This window comes from Tamandua tetradactyla, chromosome 8 (genome assembly GCF_023851605.1).
Source record: "Tamandua tetradactyla isolate mTamTet1 chromosome 8, mTamTet1.pri, whole genome shotgun sequence".
Taxonomy (NCBI): Eukaryota; Metazoa; Chordata; class Mammalia; order Pilosa; family Myrmecophagidae; genus Tamandua; species Tamandua tetradactyla.
The window spans coordinates 47,473,903-47,496,339 of record NC_135334.1 but is presented as its reverse complement, the minus strand read 5'-3'; the positions used below and the strand labels follow the sequence as shown (position 1 = coordinate 47,496,339).

The following is a 22,437-nucleotide window of genomic DNA, read 5'->3' as shown; positions in this document are numbered from 1 at the left end:
TGAAAATGGCAGAATTATCAGTTTGAAAATCCACAACTTAAACAAGGACTTGCTGTTGTTTTATGGGATGCCATCTCAGGGGCATCACTTTAAAGTCAAGATTGCCTGACAGTCTGGAAATTTGAGGGCAGGAGGAGGGTTGGGTAAGGAACCAACAGATTTAACGCAATTAAGTCTACGCTGAATGTTGAGAGGCAGAAGAGAACTTCAGTACGTAAAAACAAAGTTTAGTTTTCCCATACCCCAAGGTATTTTTGCCAAGGTGGTTAATGTGTGTCAACATCAGAGACTCCCATATGTTGAGAATAAAGATGAAGTCTCTTAAAACTAGAGAGGAAAGGTATTTTCTCCCATAGTAATCCAGCTTTGGAGATATTCTATTAGTGACATTTGCTCCTTTCCCCCAAAAGTACAGTGAAGTGTTCTGGGTGCTAACAACATAGCTTTAAAACAAAAAAGCAAATCAAAATCCTGCGTTTTTATAAAACTTTATAAAAAATGATATTTCAAACTGTACAGTCTGTACACAGTTATCAAAAATGCACACCCTTCATTTAGCATCTCCAGCACCTTCAACCTTCTGTGCCTGGTCTGTTTTGGCATCACTGTTTTCTGCAGGGTTATTCCCATCCTTGCCAGCATCAGCTTTCCCCTTTTTCCCTTTGGGCACCTTCTCTCTATTCTTTGGTTTTGGAGGAGCAAGTGTAGCAGATAACCTTGCAGATCTCTATGGTTTGTCTTTTACCTTGGCTTTATCTTCTTCAACCTGCCCCTCAGCCTTTCTCCTGGGCTGGTGGCGACGGTGGTGGGACGTAGGTGCCAGGCGCGGGGATGCAGCAGCCCGCTGGCTTTGGTTGGCCCTGGGGTTCGGCCCGGGGGTCGTTCTTGCCTCTTCACCCTGCTCATCTTAGTTTCCTTAATGGTGATTTTGGATGAACAGAAGTTTTAATTTTAATGAAGTACAATTTATAATTTTTACATGTCTCCTGTTTGATATTTACATACTCCAAAGTCCAGAGAGATTCTCCTCAGTTTCTTTTTGGGGGTGTTCTAGTTTGCTAGCTGCCAGAATACAACACACCAGGGATGGATTGGCTTTTAATAAAAGGGGATTTATTTTGTTGGTTCTTCAGAGGAAAGGCAGCTAACATTCCACTGAGGTTCTTTCTTACATGGAAGGCACAAGATGGTCTCTGCTGGTCTTCTCTCCAGGTCCCTGGGTTCCAACAACTTTCCCCAGGGTGACTTCTTTTTGCATCTCCAAAGGCCTGGGCTGAGCTGCTAGTGCTGAGATGAGGAATGATGAGCTGCTTGGCTGTGCAACATTGTGCTCTCTCATTTAAGCACCAGCCAATTAAGTCAAACATCACTCATTGCAGCAGGCACGCCTCCTAGCCAACTGCAGATGTAATTAGCAACAGATGAGGTTCACGTACCATTGGCTTATGTCCTCAGCAACAAGACTAGGTATGCTCACCTGGCCAAGTTGACAACTGAATCTAACTAATGCAGGGGGGTTTTATAGTTTAAGCTTTTATGTTTGGTCTTGTCACCCGGCTAGAATTAACTTCTGTATGTGTAAGACAGGAGTTGAAGTTCATTCAACACACACACGTGAATTGCTTGAAGCCTTTGTCGGAAGTCAACAGACCATACTTGTGTAGCTCTATTTCTGCATCCTTAATTTTATCCCATTGTGTATTTGTCCAAATTTACACCAGTTCCAAATTGGCTTGATTTCTGTAGCACCATGGTCTGCTTTGGGTTCAGGTAGTGTGGTCCCCAATCTGTTGTTTGTTTCCAAAATTGTTTTGGCTATTCAGGCCCTTCTCATTTCTATATAAACTTTGGAATCAAAGTTTTCATTAGGATTATTTCCAGTCTGTAGATCAATTTGGAGAGAATTGACACCTTAACCCTATTGAATCTTCTAATTCAAGAACATCCACTTATTTAGGTGTTCTTTAATTTCTCTGCAATATTTGACAGTTTCTGGGTCTTGAATGTCTTTCTTTAGATTAGTTCCCAAGTTTTGATGGTTTGTAGATGTTACTATAAATAATGATTTTAAAATAAGTCATTTTTCAATTGTTTGCTACAGCATATGGGAATGCATTTTACTTTTGAATATTGATCTTTATCCGGTGACCATGGATACTTTTTTGTTTTTTGGCTTTGAAAACGGGGAATTTAATAAGTTGCAAGTTACAGTTTTTAGGCCTATAAAAATGTCCAAACTAAAGCAAGTCTATAGAAAGTCCAATCTAAGGCATCCAGGGACAGATACCTTAGTTCAAGAAGGCCGATGAAGTTCAGGGTTTCTCTCTCAAGTGGAAGTGCACATGGTAAACACGGTGAGGGTTTCTCTTTCGACTGGAAGGGCACAGGGTGAACACAGTGTCATCTGCTAGCTTCCTCTCCACTCCCTGGGAGGTGTTTTCCTTCTTCATCTCCAAATGTTGCTGGCTAGCAGACTGTCTGCTCCGTGGTTCTGCAGCATTCTCTGTTATGGCTTTCTCATGGCTGTCATTTTCTTTGCTCTCTCTGAATCTCTCTTTTATAGGATTCCAACAAAGGAATGAAGACCCACCTAGAAGTCTCCACCTAATCCAGTTTAACAACCACTTTTGATTGAGTCACATCTCCAGGTAGATAATCTAATTAAAGTTTCAAGCATACAGTACTGAATAGGGACTAGAAAAAAATGGCTGCCTTTACAAAATGGGATTAAGATTAAAACATGGCTTTTCTAGGGTACATACATCCTTTCAAACCATCACATTCTACCCTCTGGACCCTAAAAAAGATATGTTTTCCCCATATACAAAATGCACTAATTTCATCACAATATCAGAAATCCTTAAACCATTTCAGTCATAATACAAATGAAATACAGAGTTAGAAACAGTACAAGCTCCTATCAAAGTTAGTTACAGGCATGGTCTGTTCTAAGGCAACACAGGGGTCACTGGACCTAAGCAGTTTTGAAAATCTGCAGGACAAAGTACGTTAGATTTCAAAGTCTGAGAGTTATTTATCTTCAGGGCTTTGGAAAGCAGCAGTCCCACCTTTTCCAAGGGTCTACACAGAGGCCTGCCTTGCTCTGAATGTAACCCTGGAGGACATTGGGGAGACCACCTTTTTCTTGGCTCCACCCTCTCCAAGTGTCAGGGCTGCACCAGGGCTCTCTGCCATCTCTGGGGCACATGCTCAACCCCTCCATGTGGTCGCAGCCAGGCTCTCCCCAAATCCCAAGGAATGTGCTTCACCCGCTCCAGGGCCTGAGGTGGCATGACTCTTTCACTGCAACCAGGTGGAAGGCCCATCCTCTGCCTCTGGGGCAAACTTACCCTCTCCATGTGTTTGGGTGGGTCCGCTCTCCTGGTCTGAGGCTTCTTGACTTCAGACCCCAGCCTCTATGGCTTTGCCTCTGAAGTTATTTTTCCTCCAATATGTCCCTTCTCTGTCGCTCTTAGTCCCGACTGGCAGTGGTTCTCTTTATACAGATCCCACAACACTCTCGTTGGCTTTCTATGCAGTAGCCTTGGATCGCCCATCAGACATAAGGAATTTCCACAAGTCCTTCCTGGATAACTCCATGTCTGATCCTGACTTTCTCTGACTGAAATGGTTGATTGTTTCCATGTTCGGTCAAATTCTCACATGGGGCATATTCTCTGGGAAGCCCAGAATTTTGCAGAATATCAATTTCTGGTTTCTTTGTACCCAAGAGTTCAGTTCTCAGCTTATCTCTTTCCTGTTGCATTTCACTATAAACTGCAAGGACAAACCAGGCTATGCTTTCCACGTTTAATTTGAAATTCTCTTCTGCTAAATATCCAAGTTCATGACTTTTAAAATCTGCCTTCCATCCAAAGCCACTGGTCAATTTTGCCAGATTATCTGCCATTTTAAAACAAGGATCACCTTTCTTCCAGCCTGCAATAATATTTGCCTCATTTCTGTGCAGAGCTGGTCAGAGGTTTCTTTAGAGTCCACATTTCTACCAACAGTCTCTTCAAAGCATTCTAGGCCTTCTGTGTCAAGCTTCTCAAAGCTCCTCCAAAATCTTCCCCTTATCCATTTAAAGAGCTGTTCCAACATGTTCGGTATTTGCAAACGGCAGCAGCACCCCACTCTCAGTACCAAAATCTGTTTTCGTTTGCTAGCTGCTGGACATGGATTGTTTTTGACTAGTGCAGTGAAATGATCAAAGAGGCTTTTTAGGAAGATAAATCAGAATTATCCAGTGGAAAAGGGGCAATCTAATCCCACCCCATCACAGTCCAGTGGGTTACACTGCCCTGCTGAGAGGCTGAGCGACTTGTGTGAAGTCACATGGTTAACTAGGGGTGGAGCTTGGATAAGCAGCACACATTTGATTCTTTGAGCTAGGTTCTATTACCCTAGTGGCTTTCATCTTTTTTTTTTTTTCCACTTTTAGCTCTCGTTTTCTTAACAACACCTTGGTATCCTCATCTTGCCCCTATTACAGCACCCTGTTGTCTCTTCCAGCTCTCGTGAACCCCCTCCATCTCTGAAATCAGAGCACTGCCTCCTCCCCCATTTCCTCGCTGTCCTATTCTGAGGGGCCCTGCCAGGGAGTGAGGTGGAATCTAAGAGCCACTGTTGAACTGAATATTAATGATTGCTCTTGGCTCAATCTGCTGCTTCTTGTCTAAAGTAGCTTTAATGTTTCACTTCATATGTACAGCTAATCATATCTCCAAGAATTAAATTTATTGTGTTCTTACTGTGTGCCAGGCACTGTGCAAAGAATCTTATTTGAATTATCTCATGGAGATTGTGTGCAATATGTCATTATCTCATAAGAGTAATGGGTTACAAGGGACAAGCCAGTGAGTGATTATATTTAGAGACAGGTAGGGTTATCCTGCCCCTTTTTAGTGATATCACTGGCAGCAGCCTGATGCCTGGGCTGTGAGCCAGCACATAAGAGCAGCCTGCCTTCTAGTTCAGCTTGTTGAGCTCACAGTCCAGTGAGTCCTTTGTGTGTGCTGGTGAATGCCCAAGAGGTGGAAATTGCTGCCTAAATGGGGCTGGACAGAGTTGCTCTTCTGGGCAAGGTTCTTAGGATTGGAGTGCTAACACGCCCCGGGTATCCCAAAGCTTTGAAACTCCTTTTTTTGGCAATACCCCGGAGAACGATATTCAGGCTATCGGATACCATGTGCAGCTTACATGGAGAAGTGCCTGGAAAAGAGGCCCTTGGTGCAGAATTTCTCGTGGTTTTCTACCCACCAGTTACTCTGGCTATCCGACTCACCTTAGTTCCAACTTTCTTACTTTTCGTCAGTGCAAAATCAAAACCAGAACAGAGCAACTCTCAAATCCAATTGCAAAATAAAAAAAAGAAAGAAAAAAAATCAAATCTCATGGACTTTCTAAAGTATCATTATTAGGTTGCTCATTGTAAGGTGTATTTGTATCTATAGCAAAAGACACAGTTTGCTAACACCATCATCTGCACAGCACTTGTTTAAAAAGTCACGTTTTATAGTGACTTTGAAGCTATAAGCAATAATGTAAACTATTGAAGGTAAATGTTTGGAGCAATCCCAGTTCTCCTGGTTCCAAATCTAGTGCTTTTTTTCTTATTCCTCTACCTCCATACTACCATTAGTTTGGGAAAACCAAATGATGAATATACAGAGGTTTCTTGCGGCTCAATATGAAGGGCAATTTTTATGTTGAAAATGACTTATTTATTTAGTGATCAGAAGTTCCAGGGAGCTCTGCAGTGTCACATTTGGAACAGTGACTAATAGGACCTATTTGAAAATGCCCAATCTCCTGCTCTATGTGTACTAATTTATATTGTCCATATTTTTATTATCTGATTCATCAGTTATTATATTGGAAAAGTATAATATGTAGACTTTTGCAAAACCACTTCCCTCTGTATGTGTGCGTGTGGTTCAGCTGGATAAGTCTATAAGGAAGGATTCATGAATTAAGTCACTCAACAGATATTCGGTCAACCTGATAATCTGAGCCAGCAAAGCTTAGATCATCCACTGGGGTTCAAAGGTGTCAATTATCACCTCACTTTGTTAACTATGAGCTAAGCTTATCGCTCAGACTATAAAACATAACTGAATGGGAGGGTCCAGGTGGGTGAGGAATTTTTTAAACAGGGGTATATAAGTTTTCGACAGTTTTACTAAGGGCACGAGATTTTAGCTAGATCTGCTCCTAGTTGTGAGAGAGATGACACTAAGACACACACAGGAAGCTGGAAGGAAAGGAGCTCTTGAGAAATGCCTGGACATTTACGTCAGTCTGTCTAGATTGGGCCATGGTTAGTTATCTTAGAATCTTAATTATCTTAATGTCGCAATGTTTAAGACGGTTTAAAGTTTTTTGCTTTATATAATGAAATCTTTAGGATCAGAAAATTGTATTTTAAAGAAGTGCTAACTTTTATGCTGTGCATTTTATTTATTTCACTAAGTTAAAAAAAATATTATCTGGGGTCATAGAGGGTAAGTGGGGAAAGGGGATTTTTTTCCTTTTACGTTTATTCCTGGCAAAAATGAAGGTAATATCTTCTTGGGGGCCAAGATATAATGAAATATTGTTTTAGAAACTCTTCTATGATAAAGCTGGGTGAATTTTGTTTAAGCCAAGGGCTTATTTCCTTAAACTCTCCAGAATTAGTTAGAGTTGAGTGGAAGACTATAGAGCACAAATATCTCTATTTCTTCCTCCTTTGCTCATAACAAACATCACCAAATGATCACTTCTTCCCACTGAGCCCGGTTGTGGGTAAGTAGTAATAGACTTTCTATTTTACAGATGAAGAAACAGACATTTAAAAGTTAAATAAGGGCGGGCCGCGGTGGCTCAGCGGGCAAAGTGCTTGCCGGCTATGCCGGAGGACCTCGGTTCGATTCCCGGCCCCAGCCCATGTAACAAAAAACGGAAAAACAAAATACAATAAAACAAGAAAATGTTTAAAGTTGTTTCCCTTTCTTCCTTCCTTCCTTCCTTCTATCCTTCCTTCCTTCTCTCTGTCTTTCCTTTAAAAAAAAAAAAAAAAGTTAAATAAATTTCCCAAGTCTTTACAACTCTGGAGCCATTCTCCCCTTGGAGATAATCAGTACTAATTGATCAAAGATGTAACTAATATGAAATTTATTTGCTGCTCATGATCTAGTTCAACCCAATTATTTTTCATGAAAGGAAACAAAGTCCAGAGAGTTTAATAATGCCGGTGAGAGTATTTGCAAACCTGTAAAAATTGCTGAAAATGGTAATTGTTTTTATCAAAGACATAAGAGTAGATAATTTACAGCCATTTTCAAATTTTAGTGGGCTTCAAAATCACCTTGAGGTTTTGTTAAAACACAAATTGCTGGGTCCAACCCAAGAGCTTCTTATTCAATAGGTTTAGGGCTGGCCCTAAAATTTGCATTTCTAACAATTTCCCACGTGGTACTGATGCTGCTGGCCCGTGAACCACACTTTGAAAACTGCTGGTTCACAGCAAACTTGAACTCAAATTTGTTTACCATGAAATTTTCCTTTGCTTTCTTCTGCACTACTTCTCGGTTTCAAAACTAATTTGTAAAATACAGTTTCCCCCTATTATCTCTACTTAATGAACTCTATGGTAGGAAAAGAACACCAGACAGATTTTCTTTAATGCTGTTTTATTGATAGATTCACATACGATATAATTATCCAAAGTGTACAATCAGTGGTTCACAATATGAACATATATTGTGCATTCATCACCATAATCAATTTTTGAATATTTTCATTATTCCAAAAAAAAGAATGAGTAAAAATAAAAATAAAAAGAACACCTTATCCCTCCCTATTATTTTCTTTTCTCTTTATTTTCTTGCTCATCTTTCCATACAATGGATGAAGGCAATGTCAGTCACAAGGTTTTCACAATCATGGTCATATCATAAAAAATCATCTTCAAGAATCAAGGCTACTGGATTACAGTCTAACAGTTTCAGGTTATTTCCTTTTAGCTGTTCTAATACACTAGAAACTGAAAAGGGATATCTATATAATGAATAAGAATAATCTTCAGAATGACCTCTTGACTCTGAAATCTCTCAGCCATAGTAACTTTATTTTGTTTCATTTCTCTTCCCCTTTTGGTCAAGAAGTCTTTCTCAATCCCATGATGCCAGGGCCAGGTTCATTCCTGGGAGTCAAATCCCATGTTGCCAGGCAGATTTATACCCTTGGGGGTTATGTCCGTCCCACTAAGGGGGTGGGCAGTGAGTCTACCTACTGAGTTGACTTAGAGAGAGAGGCCACATATGAGCAATAAAAGAAGTTCTCTGGAAATGATGACTCAGGCATAATTATAAATCAGATTGGCTTTTGTACATGTTTTACTGCTGCTGTTAGGTCTCTCTTCTTTTGCAGTCAATGCAAATGTACATATTGATAAATGTAGATGTGTGATAGTTGGATAAGAGCCAGCATGGAGTTACCCCTAATTGGAAGAAAAATCAGACCTAGATATATGAGAAAAGAATTAGTCAGAAGCCAGCTTAAGGATGGAGTAGGTCCCAGTAAGCTAGAAAAGAGGAACCATTTGCAAAGGAGTATTCTAGTCAAAGCTGGAAGATGGGAAAGAAAGTGGAGAAATCTGGACACCAAGCAATAAGATAATACCTCAGGTATTGATGGAGTGACCCAAAGTGGACCATTCATTATGTATAAAAGCCAACCAAATGAACTTTGTCTCAAAGAGCTGTGGAGTCTTCATATGAAGTAAGAATTAGACTTTTCTCAGAAAGCTTCAGAACAGCAGATCTAGCACCAGGTATCAGCCTTTGGAGAGACAAGTTCTAGTACAATGTCTGAAGGAATTTTCCGACAATCATTGCATCTGAAAGATAGGCTGGACTGCCCCAAGAGCAGGGAATTTTCCTGAGCTGAAATTGCCTAAGCAGAGTGAGGTGACCACAAAGAAAGTCTGTGAAGGTATTTAGTCAACAAATGTGGCAGTCAGACTTGGTAACTTGGAAATTTTATTAGTCAGTGCTTCCCTGAGACCAGGAGATCTCAAGGACATTCTAATTTGAAAGAAGAATAAAAACCAGATGGCAGACAAGAAGAGAATAACTTCACTGATGTATGGAAAGAGCCTGGGCTTTGGACTCACAAAGGTCCCAGTTCAAATTGTAGCTTTGTGCTTACTTGCTGAGGGACCTTCTTGTCACTTAGCTTCTCCAAGACCAATCCCTTCATCTGTGAAGTGAGTGCAGGAACAGCTACCTCAGAGTGTCACAGTGAGTCCTGAATGGCAGATCATATGGACATTGTTCCTGACACATAGTTTAATAAATGTTAATTCTTTCTCCCTTTCTCCCTTTCAGTAAGGGAGGAAAAAATTGACCCTGGGAAAGGCTGAATTTAGGAAATCTCAAACTATGGCACCTAGAAGAACTGTCTCTGAAGAGTGTTGTCACAAAGGAGACGCTGTTGAACTTTGTATCTTCTATGTTAGTCTGTACTCCTTTCTCTGTACCTGAGATACCCGAAATCTCACAGACACTTGAGTTGCTGTTTCTTGAACCATAACAATGGTCTGAATCTAAATAGGTAAGAGTCAGTACTGACCAATAATACAGAAGAAAGGGGAGGATTTGGGACTCAAGGTCTTCCTCAAAACAACGAACAGTGCTGGCAGCACAGAGACTTCAACATTGGTCAAGCAGGCAAAAATCACAGGGCAAGCCGAGACTAATATTCAGGGCACAAGCTTATATTTACTGGGTGGATCTGGGTTTGGCAAGGAATGTGTTTTATTCATCTTTTACCCAGGGGTCTAGAAACAACTGAGCTTGTCTAGAAACTTTATAAATGTAAGCACTTTCTCAAATTGTGTGTACAAATGGGTGATGGTATCCATTATATGCTATAAGGATAGGAAAGGGGGCACTACAAAATATGTTTTCAAGAAGGACATTGGATATGATAGAAGAGAGAATTTTTTATTTAGACAATTAGTGCCTGAAGTTGCATTGACTTCTGTTAGTCAGGTGGGGGTGTGTGGTCTAATGAGTCTGAAGGGAAGGGCATTTGTTCCTTAATTACAGAGATAATCTCTTTCACCCACTGGACTCTAAACAGATGAAGTTCACAGCAATTTAGCAACTATGAGAGAACAAAGTTAATACTGTGGGATCCTTGAGTCATGAATCATGATCTTGACACACATATCTGCAGCCTACCCTGCACATAGACTTCGGTACCTGAGATAATCAAGTGTTATTATTGCTTTATTTTACCAGCTTTAGTTGTGTTTCTTACCATATGTACTCTAACTATAAAACATAAGATGGGAGACTTGGTTTTCCATATAATCCTCTTTAAATCATTTGATTTTTAAAAAATGCATGTCCTCATGCATTTTTTAAATAAAATTTTAAGGGACCATCTTCTCTTCATAAAGATTGAGGAACACTGAGCTAGATATTAATCTATCTTTTGTGCTTCGTATAGATTCAGGATCTTGGGTTATTGGAATTTCAAAGGCTAAATGAACAGTTGACTTAACCTGCTTAGTTTAAAAAATCAGTTAATTCTGTAGAAATTGTCATTTCAAATCTTTTAACTATAACATAAGTGTAAGAAGCTGTTTAAATGGTTTCATTATTTCACTTTCTAGCCAGTTTGTTAAATAGGGTATAAGCAGATAAGGTATATAACATTAGAATTTACCAACTAGTAATATTGTACCAAAATGTGATTACTAACTTGTGCTGCTAGAACTCAAAAGAAGCAGTTTTTAACTGCTCTATAAATAGCAAACCTCCTTGCAAGAAAGGGGTCATATTCCTGGCAAATGTGTCCCAGCTAATGTCCATCAACTGACTCATACTCATTAACATTCAACACATTAGTAGATTGGCCTTCTGTTTTCTTTTTTTAAATCTTTAATTTTTTTAGACATAACAACACACAAACACGAACATTCTTCCATATGATCATTCCGTTCTTGGTATATAATCAATAACTCACAATATCATCTCATAGTTGTATATTCATCACCGTGATCACCTCTCAGAACATTTGCATCAATTCAGAAAAAGAAATAAATAGAAAAAAGAAAAAAATTCATACATACCATACCCCCTTTATCTCTATCCCTCACCGATCACTAGCATTTCAATCTAAATTTATTTTAATATTTTTCCCTCTATTATTTATTTTTAATCCATATGTTTTACTCATCTGTTGGTAAGGTAGATAAAAGGAGCATCAGACACAAGGTTTTTACAATCACACAGTCCATTGCAAAAGCTATATCATTATTCAATCATCTTTAAGAAACATGGCTACTGGAACAAAGCTCTACATTTTCAGGCATTTCCCTCCAGCCTCTCCATTATACCTTAACTAAAAAGGTGACATCTATATTATGTGTAAGAATAACCTCCAGGATAACCTCTGAACTCTGTTTGGAATGTCTCATCCATTGGCACTTATTTTGCATCATTTTGCTCTTCCTCCTTTTGGTCAAGAAGGTTTTCTTAATCCCTTGATGCTGAGTCCCAGCTCATTTTAGGATTTCTGTCCCACGTTGCCAGGAAGGTTCACACCCCTGGAAGTCATGATCCCGTAGAGAGGGGGAGGGCAGTGAGTTTGCTTGCTGTGTTGGCTGAGAGAGAGAGGCCACATTTGAGCAACAAAAGAGGTTCTCTGGGGGGTGACTTTTAGGTCTAATTTTAAGTAGGCTTAGCCTATCCTTTGCAGGGTTGAGTTTCATATGAACAAACCCCAAAATTGAGGGCTCAGTCTATTGCTTCGGTTTTCCCTACTGCTTGTGAGAATATCAAGAATTCTCTACTTGGGGAATTTGAATTTTCCCTCTTTCTCACCATTCCCCCAAGGGGACTTTGTAGATACTTTTTTATTCGCTGTTCAAATCACTCTGGGATTTATTGGGGCATCACTCTGGACAAACCTACAAAATCTCATGCCCTACTCAAGGTTATATGTACTTATGGTGTTCAATTAAACTGTCCACACAAGTTATATTAGGAAATGCACTAGTCAAATTTTAAATTTTGTACCAAATAAACATTTTTTGCTTTAGTCTCACACATAAGTTAAAGTTTTAAGATATGAATTACCATCTATTTTCAACACCCTGCAGTAATGATATTCCTTTGTTCTTCTTCATGCAAAAACATTCTTAAATTTGTACATTTAGTCACTATCATTATACACTCCAGGCATTCCTAGATTATACCATCTCAGTCTTTATCATCTATTTTTCCTTCTGATTTCATTTGTGCCTCCAGGCCTCCTCCTGTATCATTCTCACATTCAGCTTCATTCCGTGTTCTAACATTATTGTATTACAGTTAGGTAGTATTGTGCCATCCATTTCTGAATTTTTACAATCAATCCTGTTGCACAATCTGTATCCCTTCAGCTCCAATTGCCCAATATCTTACCCTATTTCTATCTCCTGGTGGTCTCTATTCTTAACTGAAATTCTCCAAGTTCATTCACTAATGTTAGTTCATATCAGTGAGACCATACAGTATTTGTACTTTTGTTTCTGGCTAATCTCACTCAGCATTATGTCCTTAAGGTTCATCCATGATTGTTACATACTTTATAACTTTATTCTGTCTTACAACTGTATAATATTTTTTCATTGTATGTATATACCACAACTTGTTTAGCCACCCTTCTGTTGATGGACGTTTTGGCTGTCTCCATCTCTTGGCAATTGTAAATAATAATAATTGATGTGCAAATGTCTGTTTGTGTCCTTGCCCTTATGTCCTCTGGTTTTGCCGGGTCATATGGCAATTCTATACTTAGCTTCTTGAGGAACTGCTAAACTGCCTTCCACAGCAGTTGTACCATTTGACTTTCCCACCAACAGTGGATAAGTGTGCCTCTTTCTCCATATCCTCTCCAGCATTTGTCGTTTCCTGTTTTATTGATAATGGCCATTCTGGTGGGTGTGAGATGATATCGCATTGTGGTTTTGATTTGCATTTCCCTAATAGCCAGGGAAGTTGAGCATCTTTTCATGTGCTTTTTGGCCATTTCTATTTCCTCTTCTGAGAATTGTCTGCTCACGTCTTTTGCCTATTTTGTAAATGGGTTGTCTGTCTTTTTGTTGTTAACCCTTCTGTTCTTAATTTATAGTTCTTTGTGGTGTAGTAAAAGCAATATGCTCTTTGGGGCAAAACTTGGGCTGAAATCTCAGGTTGGACAATTATTAATTTGGTGACTTTGAGTAGGCTATTTGATGCCTCCAAGCCTCAATTTCTTTATCTATAAAATAGGGATAAAAAAAAAAACAAGCATTTATTTCATTAGATTGAGTGTAAGTGGAATTTATATGCAAAACGTTTTAGTTTGCTAAACTGCTAAAATCATGTACCATAATATGGGTTGGCTTTCAACAATGGGTATTTATTAGCTTACAAGCTTACAGTTTTGAGGCTGAGGAAATTGTGCAAATCAAGGCTTCATCAAGGCGATGCTTTCTTCCTGAAGACTGGCTGCCGGTGATCCTGTACTTGTCTGTCACATGGCAAGGCACATGGTCGTGTCTGCTGGTCTCTCCCTCTTCTTCCGGGTTTCCTTGTTTTCAGCTTCTTACTCTCATGGTGTTCTCTCTCTTGTGTATTCATCCTATTTATAAAGAACCCTAGTAAGAGGATGAAGACTCACTGGGCCATGCTTTAACTGAAGAAACCTAATCGAAAGGTCCTACTTACAATATGTTTATGCTTACAGGAGTGGATTAGCTTTAAGAACAGGATTTTCTGGGGGTATGACCACAGTTAAGGAAACTAACAAGGGCCCTACACATTGTAAGTAATCAATACATTTTATTTTCTTCTCTTTCCTTTCCTCAACTTTTCCTCATCAGAGATTCTTAGGACCTTTTTATTTCTTTCTTTCTTTTTAAGAGACAAATATTCAGAGTAGAACAGCGAACATACGAATGACCTGAGTGAAAATGATCTTCAGACACATGTGCATGATTGGCAAACTGTTGGGGCCACCATCAGACACCCACACACGGGGTCTGAGGAGTGTCCTGGGAAAGAAGTTAAACTTTGTGCCCTTACTATCAGACGCAACTGAGCACGTCTGGGAACTTGTGGAACAGGCCCACAGCAGGCAGAAGCTGAGGCACCTCTGGGCACAGAGTTTATCCTTGGAGGGGAAGGATGATAAAGTAAATTTTGATCATGGTTTTATTTTTTCTAGTCAATGTCTAAGCCCTATAGCAAGAGACCTATACAAGGGCAGAAACTGTTTTCACTAAATTCTATAACTCATTTGAAGATGGGCAGTTCCGTGCAGGGTCACCTGAAACAAGAGGCGGCACAAAGAGATAAAAGTCATTCTTTCCCCTCCAAGTCTCCTTCCTACTTCACTCAGAGATGATGGGATGGTTCTAGCCCATAATAGCTCAAAGAGCCAGTGGTGACGCCAGCGGAACTATGAGGTCCGCTAGGCAGGGAGAAGCTGCAGTGGCACCAGGAGGGCTCTGCCCACCTGGAAACGCTGCAGAAGGGACGAGGTGCCTAGAGTAGAGCAGCTGCAGCTGGGAGCAGGAAAGAGAGCCCATGTGCCCAGCTGTGAATGAGAGACACTGGACCCCAAACTTGCTGTGCTGGGTGTTGTCCTTGAATCACTTAATCACTTTGTTAGGTGTGACAATATTCATGGAATGATATTTAGAAATAGTTGCAACATATAATTTAAAAACTGATTTATGGGAGCATATTTATATACCATATCAATATAGTATACCCCAAAGCTCATTTATTTTATGATTGCATGCATATTTTAGCATCTGGAAATTCTGAAAATCAAAGTGTTAAATATGCCTATTCCTTAAATGAAAGAAAAAAAATGAAATGAGCAAATTGTTAGTTTTGGGTTGAGATGTCAGCTTTACCATGTTAGCTGTGAACAAGGACCTTGAATCACATCTTTGCTGTCATTACCATGCTTATCTACAGAGATAATCTCAGCCTTTATTTACTGATCATTTGCTCTATACCAAATTCCAAACTATGTGTTTAGAATATAATACGTCAATCATGCATTTCATTTGTACAACAGTAGCTTCTGTGGGAGGGGTATAATTATCTCCATGTTACAGATGAGGTCTAAGGGTTTTAGTGTTTAATTATGCTTCCCGGTAGTTAAGTGGCTGAGTTGAGATTTAAACCCAGGTCTTTCACTGCCCAGTGTTTCTAACCTGATTCAGCATCAAGTAGGTTTTAGTAAAAATGTTGCCAACTAGGCTCTCATTTAAGCCCTTGGACAAGTAGCATCAGCACCACCTGGGAACTTATAAATGCAGGGTCTCAGACCCCAGCCCAAACCCACTGAATCGGAATCTGCATTTTAACCAGAATCCCTGGGCGATTCTTATACCATTACGTTTTGAGAAGCACTTCCCTAGATCATACCTTCTCTGCCTATAAATATATTCATTTGGTATAAAAGCAGTAGTTAGTCCATTGTCTAAGATAACCTCACAGCTTTGAGGAAGAATTAGCTAAGGCAAAATCTATTCAATTCTGTATTTCACAGTGTTTATATGATAACAGAACAACTGGGTAAAAAGTGTGTGATCCAGGCAGGCCTGGATCTGATACCATGATCTGATACCATGGTTGCCCCAAAAGACTCTTTAGAAAGTTCTACATTTTTTTAAAAAAGAAATCACCTCCATCACAGGAGTTGTGTGAATAGCTACAGCCAACATTTTTCTTTAAAACAAGGCCAGAAGGACCACCCCGTACCTATAACTTGCTTTCTACCACTATAAAGTTAACCCAGCATGAAGTCAGACTTGTATCAACTTGTTGTGGCCTATTTGTCTAAGGAAACAATTGCAGCACAGATCATATTTGTCAGAGACTCTGTCTCTGTGGGTTCCAGAAATGTTAAGCTTTGAATTACTTCTTTAAAAAATCCAGAGCAAAAGCTGACATGAAACTGTGGATTGCTGAGTGTCTGAAGAGTTTGTGGTAATTGTGGTAGAAGAAGTAACTTTTTTCATTGTTGTCACTGCCATTCGGGAGTCTATTACCAAAGCACACTGGGAGGAAAAACGAGTTAGTTTGCTCCTCAGATGACAACCCCTGTGACACCTGGGTTTTGTGTTTTGCAAGAGTTCAAAGGTTTGGTTTAAAACCTATTTCTGGATGAGAGGGAAGGAAACCAATTACCAGGGAATGGTTGTGATAATTAAGACAATGTTATGACTCCCTAAGAAAAGCTTGGGTTATGAACAATGAACACTGTGGCTTATAAATGACCTGAAAGCAGAGTATAATGATGTGTTCTTTCTTATTAATTGCTCATTTGGTGACATGGCCTGTACAAGTTATTTTTTTAAAGACCAAAATAAGTCTATTGTCTCATCTTAGCATGGGCAAATTTTATGCACTGCTAAAATTATGATTTTCAAGTCTCTCCCTAACCCAGAATTTATCAGTGTGAACTGTAATTTGGTTTTATATTTTTCTATGATTATCATGAAATATGATCCTGTATGGAATATCTATAACTCTACACAGATTTCTATTAAATAGCATAGGTTGAACTTTATAATTTAGCATGCTAGTTATGTTCTCTCATTCATGTAAAAATGTTCCCATCTTTGATATTATCACCTCAAAATTAAACCCAAAATAAAATTTATTTTGTCTGGATTAATACGTTTTGGAGCATGGGCTGGGTTTACACGCAGCTGCCGAAGCAGACTGCAGCGAGCTGGATGTGATCATTCTGGCCATCTTCCCAATCAACCCCAATCACGGAGTCTGGGTGGCAGATGGAATGGTGGAGTGGTCACAGCGATGGGATCACAGCTCAGTCAATCAGTGAGTGTGGCTGATAGCAATCCAGCTACCCCAGCTGGTGAGTGAAAATGTATTAACATTTACAATAATGTTTCCCAAATTTCAATTGCTCTGAGCTCCCACCTGTTCACATTGGTGGTCCAGTTTTTGTGTTTTGTTTGTTTTCAGAGATGCTGTTTGGGATTGGATCATGTGCCCCACTCCCCCAAAGACATGGTCAAGTCTTTGATCTGTGTTCCTGTGGGTGTGAACTTATTTGTAGAAAGGACCTTTTAGGATGTTTTTACCAGTTAAGGTGTGGGCTCATTCGTGATTCTGATATGGTCAAATGGAATTAAGATGGGCCTTAATCTCTATGATTGGAGGCTTTATAAAGAGAGGAAATTTGGATGCCATCAGAGAAGCCAGAAGTCAGCAGAGTCTTGAAGGACAGGCCCAAGAGAAGAGACTGCCATCACCATGCAGCCTGGCCTTGCCATCATCTTGATTTTGGATTTCAAACCTTCAGAGCCATGAGACAATAAATTCCTGTTAAGCTGACTAGCATGTGTTTTTTGTCATAGTAGCTCTGGCAGACTAAGACAGAAACCCATCTTCAAATATTTCTGAGTCTTTTCAGGGGGTCTTACATGTGTAGGATGAAAGTGCCCTGGTCCCCACAAGTTTATAGGTCTGAAAAAATCCACTCTTCCTCCAAGAGTGTCTAGGGTTGGGATGAACAGATTGCCTCCCATTGAAGCTTGTAGCACTCAAGGTCTCTATTCTAGGAAAGTGCTGCCCCTGACATCTCTCTTTTCCATTGCTTGTTTCTGTTGTGCTGACTTCTTGCTGATCTCCCCTGGAGCCCCGAGTTCTGTGCCCTAATGTATCATAGCCCATGCAACTGCCAACCTTCTTCGGGCCACCTGTCTCTGGGCTTCCTCCATCTGGGTTTCTGGTGATCTTTTCTTTCTCCACCTGTGTTCATCAGGGTTCTCTCGAGAAACAGAACCAATAGGAGATATCTGTAAATATGAGATTTATAAAGGTGTGTCTTGCAACTGAGGGAATGGAAGAGTCCAAAATCTGTAGGGCAGGCTATGAAGCTAGCAGCTCTGAGGAAGGGTCTGGGAGTACTCCACAGGAGAGATTGGCTGAAGAAGCTGTGGAAAAGTCTCTTTTCTCCCTTAAAAGCCTTCGACTGATTGGATTATTTCATGGGGGACATGCTTTAGCTGATTGCAGATGTAATCAGCCATAGATGCAATCAACTGACTGATAATTTTAAAAACCAGCCTTCTGGTTTATCAACCAGCCATGAAATATCCTTGCAGCAGTGGTCAGGCCAGTGCTTGCCTGACCAGACAACTGGGCATTTTCACTTGGCCAAGTTGACACCAGAACCTAACCATCACACCACCCATCGAGAGAACTGACTTTCCTTTCTTATGTGAGCCTCTTCAGGAAACAATCCCAGAGAAGAGGCCCTGTATGAAACATTGTTCATTCATTTAATAAATCTTCTGGTTTATGGAACACAATTTCATACTGAACCTGAACGGCTGCCTCCAAAAACTTACAAATGCTCAGGTCCTATGTGGGGATAGAATGAGCTTTACTAAGTCATGCTCAATAATTTTCAAAATGCAGGGCTCTTTAGTAAAGGTGTACTAGAGAACTGAACTGGAATCTGGGGCCAACATGTATCTTCTCACTCTCTCCTTCATAAATTGAAGATGACTGAGTCTACAAGTTAGAGGCAACCAAACTTATCTATACAGTCATAGGCAGAACTAATAAAGCAGAGCCATTTCTTCGGGAGCTGTATTGTAAGGGGGAGAAGAGGTGTCATGTAACTCCATGGCATGGAAGCTGAGTTTAAGTTCTGACTAAGAAGATCCACCAAATCACCATCCATTTGCTTTGTGAACATAGTTAGGATGATAATGGCATCTGTATCCCAGAGAGAGATTAAGTTATGAGAAAAATGTTTATCTAGGATGCCGTTCGTCTATTAATTTATTTAACAAGTGTTTGCTGACTGCCTATACTGTGTCAGGGACATTTATAGTCGGCATATATCTGTACTATAACTATATGTTTAGCATACAAAGCAAACATTCTACTTTTCATGGAGCTGTATATGAAGCACAAAGATAAATCTGTTAATGCAGATGTTATGTTTATGAAGGAAAATAATAGGAGATAGTAAAACAAGTAAAATACCTATATAGTGTTACTATGTGCCAGGCACACATTTACTTAGATAATTCTCAAGACAACTTATAAATTAAATGCTATTAATATCTCCATTTTATGAATGAAGGAACCTACAAAGAGATTAATTCACAAGGCCCAATGTCACAAAGCCAGTAAGTAACAGATCCTAGATTTGAATCCAGAATTTAAGTTAAAACTGAATGATAAATGGGATTGAAGTGGATGAAGAGTGCATAGGTAGTTTTTCAGACAAAGGGAATAGTGCCAGGCTCAGCACGGTGCATTTGAAGATGTGAAAGATGACCAAACTAATGTAGTAAAGAAGAGGACAATGACATCACAATGGCTTAGAGGGAGCCAGATCATGGAGCACTTTCTTTTCTTCTTTTTTTTTTTTTAATTAAAATGTAATTTACAAGGGTGCATGCTTGTACAAAGGAGCAGTAGTAGAATACTCACCTTCCATGTGGGACACCTGGGTTCAATTCCCAGACCATGCATCCTCCTCCCCAAAAATGTAATTTTCAAAGTCCTGTTTGATATACACACATTGTCATGTAACCACCACTACAATCAAGTACATAGAATATGAACCTCAAAAATCCCCTGGTGCTCCTTTACCATCAAAGACTCCCACAACTCCACCACCTGGCATCCACTATTGTGTTTCTGACCCTATAATTTAGCCTTTACAAGTTCATAGAAATAGAATTATATACTATGTAGCTTTTTGAGTCTGGCTCCTTTCACTTAGGGTAATACATTTGAGGTGCATACATATTGTTGCATGTATTAGTAGTCTGTTGCCTTTTATGCCTGAAGAGTATCTTATGACACAGATGTATCACAGTTTATTCATTCATGTACCGGTTGAAGGACATTTGGATTGTTTCCATCTTTTGGTGATCATGGATAATCCTCTACAAATATTCACATTCCAATTTATGTGTGATCATAAATTTTCATTTCACTTGGTTAAAACCCAAAGTGAGATTGTAAGGCTGCATGGAAAGTGGTTGTTTAACTTTATAAGAAACATGTGAACTGTTTTCCACAATGGTTGTGTCATTTTTCATTCCCATCGGTATACATGAGAGTTCTAGTTGCTTCACATGCTTGCCCACATTAGGTATTGTCAGTGTTTTTCTTTTTTAAAACTTTTATCCATTGTAGTAGGTGTGTACTGTTATCTCATTGTGCTTGCTGTTTATATTTATCTAATGACTAATGCTGTTGAGATCGTTTCAGATACTTATTAATACTTCGTAGTGTTGTTCAGGTATGCTATATAACTTACTAATTTTCTGTCTACTTGTTATATCAATTATTCTGAAAGCAATCTTTTTTAAAACACTTTTTATTGTGAAATATAACATGTATACAAAAAACCCCAATAAATTTCCAAGTACATTTTAACAAGTAGTTATAGAACAGATTTTAAAGTTTGGTATGAGTTACAGTTCCATGATTTTTCATTTTTTCTTCTAGCTGCCCCAAGACACTGAAGATCAACAAAAATATCAATATAATGATTCAGCAGTCATACTCATTTGTTAAATCCTATCTTCTCTGTTATACTCCTCCTTTCCTTTAAATAACATGTATATACAAGGCAATAGATTTCAAAACATCACAATTCCTTGTAGTACAGATTTCAGAGTTTGGTATGGGTTCAAGTTCCACATTTTTAGGTTTTTACTTTTAGTGGCTCTAAGGTACTGGAGACTAAAAGAAATATCAATATAATGATTCAGCACTCATATTCATTTGTTAAAACTGACCTTCTCTGTAGAACTCCACCATCACCTTTAATCTTTCTCTTACTCATTAGAAATATTTGACCTATGCCCATTCTAATTTTTTCATGTTGGGAGGGGCTGTCAATAATATGGGATGGGGGATGGAATTAATTGATACTCGTGAAAGGTTGGCTTCTCTGCTTTTCAGGTGTCTGGTCCGGAGACCCATATGGAGGTTGTAGGTTTTAGAAAGTTACCCTAGTACATGACACCTTTGTAGAATCTTACATAATGCCTTAGGTATTCTTTAGGATTGACTGGAATGGTTTTCGCTGGGGTTTAGCAAGCTATGATGGGTAGTAATGTCTAACTGAATCCTGTGTAAGAGTGACCTCCAGTGTAGCCTCTTGACTATTTGAACTCTCTCAGCCATTGTTATTTGTTACACTTCTTTTCCCCCTTTCTGGCAGGATGGCATTGTTGATCCCATGGTGGCAGGGCCAGGCACATACCTAGGAGTCATCTCCAATGCCACCAGGGAGACTTTCATCCCTGGATGTCATGTCCCATTTAGGGGGGAGGGCAATGGTTTCACTTGCAGAGTTGGGTTTAGAAAGAGAGAGGCCACATCTGAGTAACAAAAGAGGTCTTCTGGAGGTAACTCTTAGGCACACCTATATGTATGCTAAGCTTCTTTGCTACATACATAAGCTTCACAAAAGCAAGCCTCAATATCAAGGGCTTGGCTTATTGATTTGTGTATATTTAATTGCACAGTATCTGGGGTTTCCATGGTGGTAAAGTTTAATTGTTCCATAATTTTTATCCCATTCCTCAAGGGAGTTTGCCAGTACTTTTTGATTATCTGTCTGAAAGCAAGCTTGAAGTCTTCAATTAAAATTGTGGATTTGTCTATTTCTACTTCACATTCTATAAGTTTTTACTTCATGTACCTTGAAGCTCTGTTGTTAAATGTACAACATATTTAGAATTGTTATGTCTTTTGGGTTAGTTGAGCCTTTTAAACCTTTTATAATACTCTTATTTATTCCTAGTAATATTCTTTAATTTGACGTCAACTTTGATATTAATATAAGTACTTCAACTTTCTTTTAAGTTTCTATGGCATATCCTTTTACATCCTTTAATTTTAACCTATTAGCTCTTTATATTTAAAGTCAGTTTCTTGTAGACAGCATATAGTTTGGGTCTTACTTTTGTTTGTTTGTTTGTTTGTTTTCATGGGCAGACACCGGAAATCAAACCTTGGTCTCTCACACGACAGGCAAGAACTTTGCCTGCTGAGCCACTGTGGCCTGCCTTGGGTCTTACTTACTTCTGACAATCTCTGTCTTTCATTTATTTTATATGTTTAGACTGTTTACATTTAATGCAATTATTTAAATGCTTGGAATAAAATTTATCATCTTGCTTGTTGCTTTTTATTGTTAATCTTAAATAAAATGTTTTCCCTCTTATATTGCCTTCTACTTTTGATTGAGTATTTTTTGATGATTTTCTTTATCCCCAATTTTGGCTTATTCTTTTTTTTTTTTTTTACATGGGCAGGCACCGGGAATTGAACCTGGGTCCTCTGGCATTATAGGCAAGTATTCCTGCCTGCCAAGCCA

At 39.2% G+C, this 22,437-nt stretch overlaps 1 pseudogene; it reads right to left on the bottom strand.

The window, feature by feature from the left end:
• Positions 1 to 550: 550 nt before the first annotated feature.
• LOC143645082 (non-histone chromosomal protein HMG-17 pseudogene) lies at positions 551 to 16,802 on the bottom strand (annotated as a pseudogene).
• Between the last annotated feature and the right edge of the window lie 5,635 nt (positions 16,803 to 22,437).